This window comes from Rhinatrema bivittatum, chromosome 16 (genome assembly GCF_901001135.1).
Source record: "Rhinatrema bivittatum chromosome 16, aRhiBiv1.1, whole genome shotgun sequence".
In the NCBI taxonomy this organism is placed as follows: domain Eukaryota; kingdom Metazoa; phylum Chordata; class Amphibia; order Gymnophiona; family Rhinatrematidae; genus Rhinatrema; species Rhinatrema bivittatum.
In genome coordinates this window covers 53161084-53176879 of record NC_042630.1, presented here as the reverse complement: position 1 = coordinate 53176879, position 15796 = coordinate 53161084, and the positions used below count along the sequence as shown (strand labels likewise).

Here is a 15796-nt window from a genome sequence, read left to right as displayed (position 1 = left end):
GTTTTTGTCTATGGCCGCCGCCATTTTGCGGCGGCCATTTTGCAAAATGGCGCCGGCTGAAGACAAAAGGATTCAATTGAGGGGGCCGTTCCGGACCGCCGCCGTTCTGGACCACCGCTGGATCCCCAGGTAATTTAAAGCATTTGGGGGGGTTCGGGAGGGTGGGGGATTTAATTTAAAGGGTCGGGGTGGGTTTTAGGGGGTTTTAGTGTGCCGGTTTTCCTGCCCTCCCCCTTCCCCCGATTTACGATTTTTTAACGATAAATCGGGGGAATTGGTATTGTATCGTGGCCCTAACGATTTTTGACAATTTAAAATATATCGGACGATATTTTAAATCGTCAAAAAACGATTCACATCCCTATAAATTTCATCTGCCATTTCAATGCCCAATTTTCCAGTCTCACAAGGTCTTCCTGCAATTTATCACAATCTGCTTGTGATTTAACTATTCTGAACAATTTTGTGTCATCTGCAAATTTGATTACCTCACTCGTCGTAATTATTTCCAGCTCATTTATAAATATAATGAAAAGTAAGGATCCCAATACAGATCCCTTATATGTTGCAATTGGAAAACTAACATATGCAGTGTGAAATGAAACAAATGATTCTAACATACAAGCAAAATTCCTTAAAAATTTGTTTTCTTGATTCCTTGATAGATATGGAAAACTGTGAGCCCTGCCCAGAAGATCAATGGTCAAATCAGAAGAGAGATCGATGCACCCCAAGAGACGTTGACTTCCTTTCCTATGAGGAGCCTTTGGGTCTGGCTTTAGCGTCTGTTGCTATTTTCTTTTCTATGGTAACTGCTGGAATAATGGGAATTTTTATGAAACATAAAGATACACCCCTAGTGAAAGCAAATAATCGTGATCTCAGCTTCATCCTGCTCGCCTCCCTTATGATGTCTTTCCTCTGCTCCTTGTTATTCATTGGACGCCCTCTAAAGGTGACCTGTCTGCTACGACAACCTGCATTTGGGATTATATTTGCTGTTTCTATTTCTTCTATACTGGCTAAAACTCTCACAGTTGCTATGGTATTCAATGCTACGAGACCTGGCAGCAGCTTTAAGAAATGGTTAAAGACTAGAATATCCATTTATCTTGTTTTTCTATGTTCAGTGGGTGAAGTCCTGATATGCACTGTGTGGCTCCTCATGTTTTCTCCATTCCCAGTGTTGGACACAAAATCTGAAACAGGGAAAATTATATTAAAGTGTAATGAGGGATCTGTAATTGCCTTCTACATCATGGTTGGATACATGGGGTTTCTGGCTTTGTTAAGTTTTGTTGTGGCGTTCTTTGTAAGGAAATTACCTGACACTTTCAATGATGCCCAGTTTATCACCTTCAGCATGCTGGTGTTCTGCACTGTTTGGGTCTCCTTCATCCCAGTGTACCTGAGCACCAAAGGCAAATACATGGTGGCTGTGGAGGTATTTGCCATCCTGGCCTCCAGTGCTGGACTTCTAGGCTGTATATTTATTCCTAAGTGCTACATTATATTGCTAAAGCCTGAAATGAACAGAAGAAAACACTTAGTAGGGAAACATTCAAAGAATACAATTTCTAACTGAGAGTTTTTCCAGAGGGTACTGCCAGTTCTACTTACAGTTCTTTTGAGATATTCAAGATAGCATTAGTTATATGAGCCATCAAAAAAAGTGAAAGAGAAATACCAAATAAAATAATAATTTTAAAAAAAATCTGTGATGTTGAATTTATTTTACTGTTCTATTGTATTTGTTTTTGAATCTCAAAAAAGTGAGTGAAAAACATAAGAAAATGAGTAGCCAAGACATCTTGGCCCATCCACACTTACCACTTGCTTACAATATCATAAAAAACACTGACAACATTTCTTGGGTAAATAAGACTGCAGGTTTATTGTGTATAAATCTGGCCTGATCCGTAACAGTGAACACCAGTTCTACCCCTACCCCCGAAACCTGGGTGTCCCACTACCTCATCCCAGCAAGGGCCACCAATGATGAGCCATCATCTTCAGTTGAGTCCCCATTTGGCCATGATGCATGACTCTTCCCTCCTTCTCTGCCCCCTTTTTCCCCATATTTCAGTCATGGCTGGGTTATATGGGCTGACTCAGTGTCAAGTTACTAACAGCCTCTGAACTGTAAAACTATTGCTGCACTGCAAGTGGAAAGTAACTAAAGGTAATAAAAAATATATAATTACTCTAATGGAACAGAGGTGGGTACCGTTTGAGGGCTGCTAGTCTGGTTGGCTATTAATGTTAATTATTTGTTTTAAAATAATTACATTTTTAAAATTTTGCATGATTCTATTGCTATATGTGTACATCGCTTTGGAAATTTAATCGAAAAATTGGAAAGTGCTTAATAAATTTTATAAATAAATAATCATAACTGACATTTTTAAAAAACTCCCACTATAATTTTCAGTTAGATTTTCAAAGGCCTATGCCAATTTTATAAGAGCATGCGTCACCACGTGCATGTTATAAAATATGATATCCATGCACTCATGCATCCCCGATTTTGTATCAGCTCGCACATGTGCACGTGGGTCGCGACTCGCATGAGTGTGGGGGCGGGGGGGGGGGGAGTTTTTGTAAACACTGCGCGGAGACACGAGTAGGCCTTCCCCAGTTCCCTTCCAGCCCGCTCCAATTAAGGAGCCAACTGGGAGGGAACTTTCTTATCCCCCTACCTAGCCTTCCTCCCTGATGCCTAAACCACCCTAGATTTTTTTCAATTAACAACTTTTCCACTCGATAGAGCAGAAGTAAATTGTGCATGCTGGTCAGCTGCTGACACACACTTCCCAAGGACAGTGCCTAATGACACTGACCTGGCCAGTTCCTGCCCCCCCCCCCCCCCACTCCGTGCCCAGATCTCACCCCTGTCCTGCTCCTTTAAACAAGCCCTGAAGTTCCATATATATCGGGAGATATGCACGTGGCCGGGCTGTTTTTAAAATACGTTCGATGCATGCATGGCTCGGCCACGTGCATATCTCCCAGTATTTGCACACGCAGGCCTTTTAAATTTCTCCCAATTACGTTTCAAAAATAATTTTTCAAAAAGTCTTGTTTATTTTCTTTTCAGTGTTACAAATACATCATTCAAAAACTCACTGAATGAAAACTTTGTAGCATATAGTGCCTATGAGTATCTTCAATCATTTGAATGGAAATTTCTTTACAAACGTCGCAACAAAGGGTCTCTGTTTCACCAACTCTTTGACTTTGTCAATAGAATATGGTAAATAAAATATGAGAATTCAGTAAACACTTATCTCACTGTATTATTGGGGTTCACAATCTTTTCAAGGTGTGACTTCATCTTGAGTTATTTGTAAAATTCTGGTCACTGCATCTCATCTCAAAAAAGCAAAATTAGAAAAGGAACAGAAAAGAGAAAGCAAAATGATACATTTGAACGGGTTGCTTTGGAGAAATATAGTCCTGGTCATGCTGAAAGATAAACGTGTGAAACAATTTTTTCCTTTTCAGTTGAATATCCCTCAGTATCATTGTTTATTTTCAAAGGTTCTTGACTTATTTTCTTATTGTGGTGTTTGATATCATTTATTTTTCCTGGCTTCATTTCTTTTTATCTCTTACGTTGATGATTTTTCTGTGTGTAAAATTCAAAATAAATGGTTAAAAGGTGAGGTGAAAGAGGCTATTTTAGCCAAAAAAAAATCCTTCAAAAATTGGAAGGATTAATCTGAAGAAAATCGGACAAAACATTAGCATTGTCAAGTTAAGTGTAAAACATTGATAAGACGGGTGAATAGAGAATTTGTAATGAGGTTGGCCATAGGGGCAAAATATATCCAAAGCAAGAAACCTGTCAGGGAATCGGTTGGGTTGTTAGATTACTGAGGGGTTAAAGGGACTCTTAGGGAAGATAAGGCCATTGCAGAAAAACTAAATGAATTCTTTGCTTCTGTGTTTACTAATGAGGACGTTGGGGAGAAACTAGTCCTGGAGATAGTTTTCAAGGGTGATGAATCAGATGAACTGAACCAAATCACTGGGAATCTGGAAGATGTATTAGGCCAGATTGACAAAATAAAGAGAAGCAAATCACCAGGACCAGATGGTATGCATTCTAGGGTTCAAAGGAACTAAAAACTGAAATTTCAGCTCTATTAAAATTTGTAACCAATGATTAAAATCATCCATTGTATTTGAAGGCTGGAGGGTGGCCAATGGAACCCCAATATTTAAAAAGGGCTCCAGGGGCCATCCAGCTAACTACAGACCAGTGAGCCTGACTTGAGTGCTGGGAAAAATAGCGGAAACTATTCTAAAGATCAAAATCGTAGAGCATATAGAAAGACATGGTTTAATGGAACACAGTCAACATGGATTTCCCAAGGGAAGTCTTGCCTAACAAATCTGCTTCACTTTTTTGAAGGGGTTAATAAACATGTGGATAAAGGTGAACCGGTAGATGTAGTATATTTGGATTTTCAGAAGGCATTTGACAAAGTCCCTCATGAGAGGCTTCTAAGAAAACTAAAAAGTCATGGGATAGGAGGCAATGTCCTTTCATGGACTACAAACTTGTGAAAAGACAGGAAACAGAGAGTAGGACTAAATGGTCAATTTTCTCAGTGGAAAAGGATAATTAAACAGTGGAGTGCCTCAGGGATCTGTACCTGGACAACTCCTTTTCAATACATTTATAAATGATCTGGAAAGGAATATGACAAGTGAGGTTATCAAATTTGCATATGATACAAATTTATTCAGAGTAGTTAAATAACAAGCAGATTGTGATAAATTGCAGGAGGACCTTGCAAGACTTGAAGATTGGGCATCCAAATGGCAGATGAAATTTAATGTGGACAAGTGCAAGGTGTTGCAAAAAGGAAAAAATAACCCTTGCTGTAGATACACGATGTTAGGTTCCATATTAGGAGCTACCACCCAGGAAAAAGATCAGTGTTCTGCAGCAGTCAAAAAAGCAAACAGAATGATAAAAATTTTTAGGAAGGGAATAGTTAATAAAACAGAAAATGGCATAATGCCTCTGTATCATTCAATGGTGAGTCCGCAACTTGAATACTGTATACTATTCTGGTCGCCGCATCTCAAGAATATATATTTGTAATTTAGAAGGTACAGAGAAGGGCAACCAAAATGATAAAGGGGATGGAACAGCTCCCCTATGACGAAAGGCTGAAGAAGCTAGGGCTGTTCAGCTTGGAGAAGAGACGGCTGAGGGGGGATATGATAGAGGTCTTTAAGATCATGAGAGGTCTTGAATGAGTAGATATGAATAAGTTATTTACATTTTTGGATAATAGAAGGACTAGGGAGCAGTTCATGAAGATCGCAAGTAGCATATTTAAGACTAATCGGAGAAAATTATTTTTCACTCAATGCACAATTAAGCTCTGGAATTTGTTGCCAGAGGATGTGGTTAATGCAGTTAGTGTTGCTGGGTTTAAAAAAGGTTTGGATAAGTTCTTGGAGGAGAAGTCCATTAACTGCTATTATTCAGCTTGAATTAGGGAATGGCCTTTGCTATTACTGGCATCAGTAGCATGGGATCTTCTTAGTGTTTGTGTTCTTGCAAAGTTCTTGTGAACTGATTTGGCCTCTGCTGGAGACAGGATGCTGGGTATGATAGACCCTTGGTCTGACCCAGCAGGACAATTTCTTATATGCTTATGTTCCTATGATTAGGGGTTCAGGAACCTGTCTGTGAAGGGGCACTTCCAGATCCCCTCTTATCTCACTTCATGATCCTAAATTCAGGAAAATACAACATTTTTGTTTACAGAATTAGACTTTTATTTATCAGATTTTTCAGGATAAGCATTAAAAAGATAACAACCACACATATCTCTAACATTCTTGCTATTATCACCAGTTTACCCTAAAGAAAATTTTGTACCATGGCTGGTATAAAACATGCCATAAACCTTAGCCTGACTAATATATTAATATTTATAACTTACTATGGCCCCAACTTAAGGCAATTTCATTCTGTTTACCTTTGAAGTAGGCTCTGGCTGGAGGTCTGTAGAGCTGTTTGAGGAAGAGGCTTGAGGGTCTGGTACTGGCTGAGTTGCCAGTTTTCTCTCTGCTCCTGGCTGTATCAGACTTTGAACCACTGTCAGATCCCAGGCAGGGTGTTTCCTCTTTTTAGACTCCTGGCCATACCTAGTTATCTCTGTTGCAGGAATGCTAGAGAGTGGTCCTGATTCGGAGGGGAGAGTGTGCTCTTGGGCCATGGCATGATCCCAGAGGAGGACTCCGGAGAGGCGCCCAGGCAGGTGAGATGCATCCAAGCATGGGCGGATGGACTGGAGATTCAGGACCCTGACCTCTGCCAAATTCAAACACACTGGGAGAGACCCAGTAAAGCAATGCTGGTCTCTTGGGTAGCCTTCCTGCCACTCGATTGCCCTTTCAGACCCGAGGCCTGGAAATGGCAGGTGCAACAGGACAGGCAGAGGTTGAGAACAGGTGATGGTACTGGAGCAAGAACAAGATGTAGATACTAGAAGATTTGGACGAGACAAAGCACATGTTGACTTGAACGAGACATAGGTACTTGGACAAGACAAGGCACTTGGAGACTTGGACTAGGTTTCTGGATACTTGGAAGAGTTGTACAAGGATTCAGGATACAGGTGATAGTGCAGGGTGAGTACTGCATCACAGCATGCCCTACACAGCCGCCCATGGCTGGTCATGGACCATGCCAGAAGAAAAGCAGAGTCATGACCCTGCGGTGGTACTTCATCAGAAGATGGTCTGCAAAATCTTCTTTCCTGTATTTTTGGAAAACCAAATTCCTTACCACAAAAAGCAAGGTAACAATGAAGCGTCCTTACTCACTGAGGATACAGAGGGACAAGTCTTTCATATCCTGGGAATCCTAGGAATAAGGTTCCCTGTGCCCTGAACACAGGCAACACCACAGGGGTCTTACAAGGCCTCCTCTAACAAAAATACTAATTGTGAAAATTAACTTAAAGGCAAGCCAAACCAGCTGTGGACTGGAATGCAGCTTATCAACCTTACTTAGGACCCACAATCAACTCTTCAATACTGCCACCTAATTCACAATTGAAAAGTACTGCATCCAGTCTCTCAATAAATGTTGCGTCCGTCGGTCCTCGACGGCTTCGCCCTGTTTGCCTCACCTTACTCACGGCTCCTCCCGCTTATCTGGGCAAGATGGCTACCGCCGTGTCTACAAGTCAACCTCTCTAGCATCCCCGGAATGGCTATGGTGCAGCCTACTGCCATTGCTCCTCCAAGGTACCTGGGAGGAGCAATGGCAGTAGTACCCACGTCTTTGTACCCACGTCTTTGTACCCACGTAGTACCCACGTCTTTGTACCACCCTTGGCGCAACCCACATCTTTGTACCACCCTTGGCGCAAATCATGAGGGCATTCCATCATGCTGACATCACGCCATCCGGGTATATTACCTTCACTCATTTGCTAGCTCCCCGATTTAGCAAATACTCAAATCCATTCTTGTCTACGCTACTCTGCCACTTCCGTGCTGCTGCAAGAAGCTCTCTCTCTCTCTGCCCTTTGGGTTATATGCTAACCCGGGTACCCACTCCTCAGGGGGCCTCTGCTTTATTTAGGTGCCTTACAGGGAACAGGTACTCGCTCCTCGAGGGCCTGCTTTCCCTGCCTCGGTGCCTGCACCTTCTACAACAGACCTGGTGGAATCGCATATCAACAGCAAACACCTGGTGAGTACTCTAACTCTCAGTCTATCTCATCCACAGTATCTCCTCGCTGGGAGACCTGCTGCAGAACTTCCTGACGTCATCAAGGAGAGAAGGGCTTCCTCTGCCAAGGTCCCTGAGACTGCAACTATGATACTGCCTCACTACTGCCACCTCTGGTGGGTAACTTCAAGCTGTGCAATAAAAGAACTCTTGTGTTTGTGTAGTATGAGTCTAGCCCAGTGCTGTGGCTCCTCTTGGGGCTCCTCCCCATGGGTGTGGTCACCTCCACAGCACCCAAGGTTCCACAAACATACATAATTACAACAGATTGCCAACTCCATGGATACGGCTCAGCTCACTGCATTGCAGGCCATTCCAGGCCTGGCCCAGCAGATCTCCAAACCTCAGACTGTGCTGGAAGGACTAACTGCTGCATTTAATCTACTGCACACAATCTACTGCACACACAGATGAACTCGCCTTCCACCTCAGGTAAAGAAGCTAAACCGTCTGAGGTGGAGATCAAGACTACAGTGCCTCTTGCATTCCAGTGGAAACACTGAGAGGAGAGGATCACCTTGCTGGTGGCTGAAAGGAATCAGTAAGTTTTTGCTTGGGACATTGACATTGACTTTTTTAAAAGTATTGGGGCAAAGTTAACTATTTGGGAATATTATTTAGTGTGTTTGTGTGTTTGTGCCTTTAATAGTCAGGCAGTGAATAAACAAGTTAGACTGTTTGTATTTAGTCAGTCAATAAGGTAGCAGTAGGTAGTGTGTTTATTTTTTAAAAGTCTGCCTGACTATTAAAGTGTCCTCCAGACTTTTAAAGAGCTAAGTGTTTTATTTAATAATAACTGAGTGCACTGTATTGAAAAACAAAACAAACCCACAAAAAAGTAGCCAGAAGCTAGAAATAAGCTAGGAGCAGTATATACTAGGGATGTGAATCGTGTCCTCGATCGTCTTAACGATCGATTTCGGCTGGGAGGGGGAGGGAATCGTATTGTTGCCGTTTGGGGGGGTAAAATATCGTGAAAAATCGTGAAAAATCGTGAAAAATCGAAAAATCGCAAAACCGGCACATTAAAAACCCCCTAAAACCCACCCCCGACCCTTTAAATTAAATCCCCCACCCTCCCGAACCCCCCCCAAATGACTTAAATAACCTGCGGGTCCAGCGGCGGTCTGGAACGGCAGCGGTCCGGAACGGGCTCCTGCTCCTCAATCTTGTTGTCTTCAGCCGGCGCCATTTTCCAAAATGGCGGCGAAAAATGGCGGCGGCCATAGACGAACACGATTGGACAGCAGGAGGTCCTTCCGGACCCCCGCTGGACTTTTGGCAAGTCTCGAGGGGGTCAGGAGGCCCCCCACAAGCTGGCCAAAAGTTCCTGGAGGTCCAGCGGGGGTCAGGGAGCGATTTCCCGCCGCGAATCGTTTTCGTACGGAAAATGGCGCCGGCAGGAGATCGACTGCAGGAGGTCGTTCAGCGAGGGTTCCGGCGCCTCGCTGAACGACCTCCTGCAGTCGATCTCCTGCCGGCGCCATTTTCCGTACGAAAACGATTCGCGGCGGGAAATCGCTCCCTGACCCCCGCTGGACCTCCAGGAACTTTTGGCCAGCTTGTGGGGGGCCTCCTGACCCCCACGAGACTTGCCAAAAGTCCAGCGGGGGTCCGGAAGGACCTCCTGCCGTCCAATCGTGTTCGTCTATGGCCGCCGCCATTTTTCGCCGCCATTTTGGAAAATGGCGCCGGCTGAAGACAACAAGATTGAGGAGCAGGAGCCCGTTCCGGACCGCTGCCGTTCCGGACCGCCGCTGGACCCGCAGGTTATTTAACTCATTTGGGGGGGGGTTCGGGAGGGTGGGGGATTTAATTTAAAGTGTCGGGGGTGGGTTTTAGGGGGTTTTAGTGTGCCGGCTCACGATTCTAACGATTTATAACGATAAATCGTTAGAATCTCTATTGTATTGTGTTCCATAACGGTTTAAGACGATATTAAAATTATCGGACGATAATTTTAATCGTCCTAAAACGATTCACATCCCTAGTATATACCAAAGTAAAAAAGTTGAATAGTTCAGCTCAGTTACTCACCTTGGAAAGGTGTTGAGGTAGTGTGATTAGGTTTGAATAGGGAACAACATTTGTTAATCAAGGGAGCTGGGAGTCACTCAGGCTGACTAACTAAAGTTCGACTGTTTGTAATTCCCAACCCTCCCACCCCTTGCCCACCCACCCCAAGCTCATCCCTTAATTTATAGGCAGGTGCCACTTGCACAAAAAAAAACAAAAAACCCATCAACAAAAACTTTATTGAGAATTCGATCAGACCCCAGTAGGCCACTACCAGACATATAGTGAATTCACTAATACATTTAAAGGAACTTAGACACATTCCTACTCCCATAGCAACCTAAAACTTAACTAGGAACTGATCAAAATTGAGATGAAGGCAGCAGTCCAGCAGCAAGAGGGGGCTTCCCAGTCTTTTGCATCGAGTGTCACATGTATGATTTTTTACCCACCGGTGAGAAGTTGTACATGTGCATGCGATGCAAAGAGCTCCTGGCTCTCAGAGAACGAATTCAATCTCTGGAGGCTAGAGTGGCAGACCTGGAGGAGCTGAGGAAGACAGAGAGGTATATAGATGAGACCTTCAGGGACATAGTAGTCCAGTCCCAACTTCAGACTGGCAGCCCTGGTGCTGCCTTGGAGGAAGAAGGTCTCATAATGGGAGAGTACCAACCAGGTGTAGCAGGAAAGGATCCTGTAGCAAGGACCTGCTCTCTAGGTGATGCATTGTCCTTTCGCACTGAGGATATCTCCCCAAGGCCTACTGCCCAGGAGGGAAGGGTTAGGTCGGCCGTCATAGTTGGTGATTCGATTATTAGGAATGTAGATAGCTGGGTGGCGGGTGGGCATGAGGATCGCCTGGTAACATGCCTACCTGGTGCGAAGGTGGCGGACCTCACGCGTCACCTAGATAGGATTTTAGACAGTGCTGGGGAGGAGCCAGCTGTCGTGGTACACGTGGGCACCAATGACATAGGAAAATGTGGGAGGGAGGTTCTGGAAGCCAAATTTAGGCTCTTAGGTAGAAAGATTAAATCCAGAACCTCCAGGGTAGCATTCTCTGAAATGCTCCCTGTTCCACGCACAGGTCACCAGAGGCAGGCAGAGCTCCGGAGTCTCAATGCGTGGATGAGACGATGGTGCAAGGAAGAGGGATTCAGTTTTGTTAGGAACTGGGGAACCTTTTGGGGAAGGGGGAGTCTCTTCCGAAGGGATGGGCTCCACCTTAACCAGGGTCGAACCAGACTGCTGGCGCTAACCTTTAAAAAGGAGATAGAGCAGCTTTTAAACTAGAACAAAGGGGAAAGCCGACAGTCGCTCAGCAGCGCATGGTTCGGAGAGATGTATCTTTAAAGGATACTAATGATGCATTAGAATTAGGGCATCCCGACAGTGAGGTTCCAATAATTAGAAAAGTAGTCCAAGTGCCTGTAACTAAAAACTCACCTGAGCTAAAAAATTCTAACTTATCCCTATCAATTAAAAAGCAGAATAAAAATACAAACAAAAAACAAACTTTGAAATGTTTGTATGCTAATGCCAGAAGTCTAAGAAGTAAGATGGGAGAATTAGAATGTATAACAGTAAATGATGACATAGACTTAATTGGCATCTCAGAGACATGGTGGAAAGAGGATAACCAATGGGACAGTGCTATACCGGGGTACAAATTATATCGCAATGACAGAGAGGAGCAGTCGGGAGGAGGTGTGGCGCTTTATGTCCGGGATGGCATAGAGTCCAACAGGATAAACATCCTGCATGAGACTAAATACAAAATTGAATCTTTATGGGTAGAAATCCCTTGTGTATCAGGGAAGACTACAGTGATAGGGGTATACTACCGTCCACCTGGTCAAGATCGTGAGATGGACAGAGAAATGCTAAGAGAAATTAGGGAAGCTAACCAAATTGGTACTGCAGTAATAATGGGAGACTTCAATAGGGATGTGAATCGTTTTTCAACGATTAAAATTATCGTCCGATAATGTTTATATCGTCTTAAATTGTTATAGAACACGATACAATAGAAATTCTAACGATTTATCGTTAAAAATCGTTAAATCGTGTTAGTGCGCACTAACTCGAGTTAGTGCGCACTAACTCCCCGTTAGTGCGCACTAACTCGATTTAGTGCGCACTAACTGAAAATGATACAAATAAACACTTTCCAGGTCACTGAAGGTCAGTTAGGAATGAATATGTGTTCCTATTGGCTGGCTGCCCTCTTATCTATTGATATTACCAAGGTTACCACTGAGGTGATGGTTGGGGGGATGGGAAATGGAACTGGAAACTAACGAACACCAACAGAAAATGAAACAAAGTGTTCACACTTCCCAGGTCAGTAAAGGTCACTTAGGAATGAATATGTATGTATGTATTCCTATTGGCTGGCTGTGCTCTTATCTATTGATGTTACCAATATGGTTGGGGGGATGTGAAATGGAAACAGTTGGAAGCTTGACAAAAAAAGTAATGTAATGATCAGCACTCACGTGACTAGAACTTGTTTGTTTATTATTTTTGTTAGCAGGCACCTGAAATGCTAGTGCATGTTGAATTTGCCAATCACTGTGCATTTTAGAAAGGTGGTCCTGGCTGGAACTGTACACAGTTCAAATATATGTAATTGATTGTTGGTAAGTGTATTTTTTAAGTAGCCACACTGGCACCAGTATGTTTACTTTTCCTCCTACTTAACTCACTAGCTCAGCTTTGTAAGAAGGGCTTCTCTGCTTGTGTGTTGTTTTTGTTTGGTGTGAGGAGAGCAGAAACATCAGATCTTTATTCAATCTACTACAGTCATCTCTTACAGTGCCCTATCCCTATTAATACCAGGAGTGTTGTGATCTTCCTGCACACAGTGCCCTAACCCTGATACCAGTCTGAGACAGCTCCCTCCCTGCATTACTAGTGAGAGGCTGGCTTCACAGACAGGGGGGAGCTGCCTGACCCTCACTCCTGACTTCCCCCATGTCCCAGCTAGTGAATGGTGTATGGGTGAGGGGGGGGGGGGGAGGATGGTGAAGTCTGAGACAGCTCCCTCCCTGCATTACTAGTGAGAGGCTGGCTTCACAGACAGGGGGGAGCTGCCTGACCCTCACTCCTGACTTCCCCCATGTCCCAGCTAGTGAATGGTGTGTGGGTGAGGGGGGGGGGGAGGATGGTGAAGTCTGAAACAGCTCCCTCCCTGCATTACTAGTGAGAGGCTGGCTTCACAGACAGGGGGGAGCTGCCTGACCCTCACTCCTGACTTCCCCCATGTCCCAGCTAGTGAATGGTGTGTGGGTGAGGGGGGGGGGGAGGATGGTGAAGTCTGAGACAGCTCCCTCCCTGCATTACTAGTGAGAGGCTGGCTTTGCAGACAGAGGGGAGCTGCCTGACCCTCACTCCTGACTTCCCCCATGTCCCAGCTAGTGAATGGTGTGTGGGTGAGGGGGGGGGGAGGATGGTGAAGTCTGAGACAGCTCCCTCCCTGCATTACTAGTGAGAGGCTGGCTTCACAGACAGGGGGGAGCTGCCTGACCCTCACTCCTGACTTCCCCCATGTCCCAGCTAGTGAATGGTGTGTAGGTGAGGGGGGGGAGGATGGTGAAGTCTGAGACAGCTCCCTCCCTGCATTACTAGTGAGAGGCTGGCTTCACAGACAGGGGGGAGCTGCCTGTCCCTCACTCCTGACTTCCCCCATGTCCCAGCTAGTGAATGGTGTGTGGGTGAGGGGGGGGGGGTGGATGGTGAAGTCTGAGACAGCTCCCTCCCTGCATTACTAGTGAGAGGCTGGCTTCACAGACAGGGGGGAGCTGCCTGACCCTCACTCCTGACTTCCCCCATGTCCCAGCTAGTGAATGGTGTGTGGGTAAGGGGGGGGTTGGAGGATGGTGAAGTCTGAGACAGCTCCCTCCCTGCATTACTAGTGAGAGGCTGGCTTCACAGACAGGGGGGAGCTGCCTGACCCTCACTCCTCCGGGGTATTGTGATCTTCCTGCACACAGTGCCCTATCCCTGATACCAGGGGTGTTGTGATCTTCCTGCATGCAGTGCCCTATCCCTATTAATACCAGGAGTGTTGTGATCTTCCTGCATGCAGTGCCCTATCCCTATTAATACCAGGAGTGTTGTGATCTTCCTGCATGCAGTGCCCTATCCCTGATACCGGGATGTGTGCAAGAAGATCACAACACCCCCGGTATCAGGAATAGGGCACTGTGTGCAGGAAGATCACAACACCCCCAGTATCAGGAATAGGGCGCTGTGTGCAGGAAGATCACAACACCCCTGGTATTAGGGATAGGGCACTGTGTGCAGGAAGATCACAACACTCCTGGTATTAATAGGGATAGGGCACTGTGTGCAGGAAGATCACAATACCCCTGGTATCAGGGTTAGGGCACAAGTTCTAGTCACATTGACTGATCACATTACTTGTTTTGTCAAGCTACCAACTGTTTCCATTTCCCATCCCCCATATACTGTCAGTAGGAAACTTGGTAACATGAATAAATAAGAGGGCAGCCAATAGGAATACATATTCATTCCTAAACTGACCTTAACTGACCTGAAAAGTGTCAAATTGTATCATTTTCAGTTAGTGCGCACTAACTCCCGTTAGTGCGCACTAACTCGAGTTAGTGCGCACTAATCGGAAAAAAACGATTTTTAACGATTTTTTAACTAAAAAATCGTGCCTAAGACGATTTTCTTGCCCTGCCACACGATTTCTATCATTAAGACGATATGGAAAACGATTCACATCCCTAGACTTCAATAACCCCAATGTAGACTGGGTAAATGTATCATCAGGTCACGCTAGAGAGATAACGTTCCTGGATGGAATAAATGATAGCTTTATGGAGCAATTGGTTCAGGAACTGACGAGAGAGGGAGCAATTTTAGATCTAATTCTCAGTGGAGCACAGGACTTGGTGAGAGAGGTAACGGTGGTGGGGCCGCTTGGCAATAGTGATCATAATATGATCAAATTTGATTTAATGACTGGAAAAGGAACAGTGTGCAAATCCAAGGCTCTCGTGCTAAACTTTCAAAAGGGAAACTTTGATAAAATGAGAAAAATTGTTAGAAAATAACTGAAAGGAGCAGCTACAAAAGTAAAAAATGTCTAAGAGGCGTGGTCATTGTTAAAAAATACCATTCTAGAAGCACAGTCCAGATGTATTCCACACATTAAGAAAGGTGGAAAGAAGGCAAAACGATTACCGGCATGGTTAAAAGGGGAGGTGAAAGAAGCTATTTTCACCAAAAGATCTTCATTCAAAAATTGGAAGAAGGATCCAACAGAAGAAAATAAGATAAAGCATAAACATTGGCAAGTTAAATGTAAGACATTGATAAGACAGGCTAAGAGAGAATTTGAAAAGAAGTTGGCTGTAGAGGCAAAAACTCACAGTAAAAACTTTTTTAAATATATCCGAAGCAGAAAGCCTGTGAGGGAGTCAGTTGGACCGTTAGATGTTCGAGGTGTTAAAGGGGCACTTAGAGAAGTTAGAGAAGATAAGGCCATCGCGGAAAGATTAAATGATTTCTTTGCTTTGGTGTTTACTGAAGAGGATGTTGGGGAGGTACCCGTAATGGAGAAGGTTTTCATGGGTAATGATTCAGATGGACTGAATCAAATCACGGTGAACCTAGAAGATGTGGTAGGCCTGATTGACAAACTGAAGAGTAGTAAATCACCTGGACCGGATGGTATACACCCCAGAGTTCTGAAGGAACTAAAAAATGAAATTTCAGACCTATTAGTAAAAATTTGTAACTTATCATTAAAATCATCCATTGTACCTGGAGGATAGCAAATGTAACCCCAATATTTAAAAAGGGCTCCAGGGGCAATCCGGGAAACTACAGACCGGTTAGCCTGACTTCAGTGCCAGGAAAAATAGTGGAAAGTGTTCTAAACATCAAAATCACAGAACATATAGAAAGACATGGCTTAATGGAACAAAGTCAGCATGGCTTTACCCAGGGCAAGTCTTGCCTCACAAATCTGCT

The 15796-nt window shown here is 44.3% G+C and overlaps 1 long non-coding RNA gene and 1 pseudogene across 2 annotated transcripts in view; one reads left to right on the top strand and one right to left on the bottom strand.

Moving 5' to 3' along the window:
- The window catches only part of LOC115078703, a 59607-nt pseudogene extending 57972 nt beyond the window's left edge, over positions 1–1635 (top strand).
- Positions 1–15796, bottom strand: part of LOC115078704 — a 92218-nt gene that overhangs the window by 46858 nt on the left and 29564 nt on the right. For both annotated transcript variants that reach the window (XR_003853136.1, XR_003853135.1), the window contains exon 4: positions 1326–1523. This is a non-coding gene — a long non-coding RNA (uncharacterized LOC115078704). The remainder of the gene's footprint in view (positions 1–1325; positions 1524–15796) is intronic.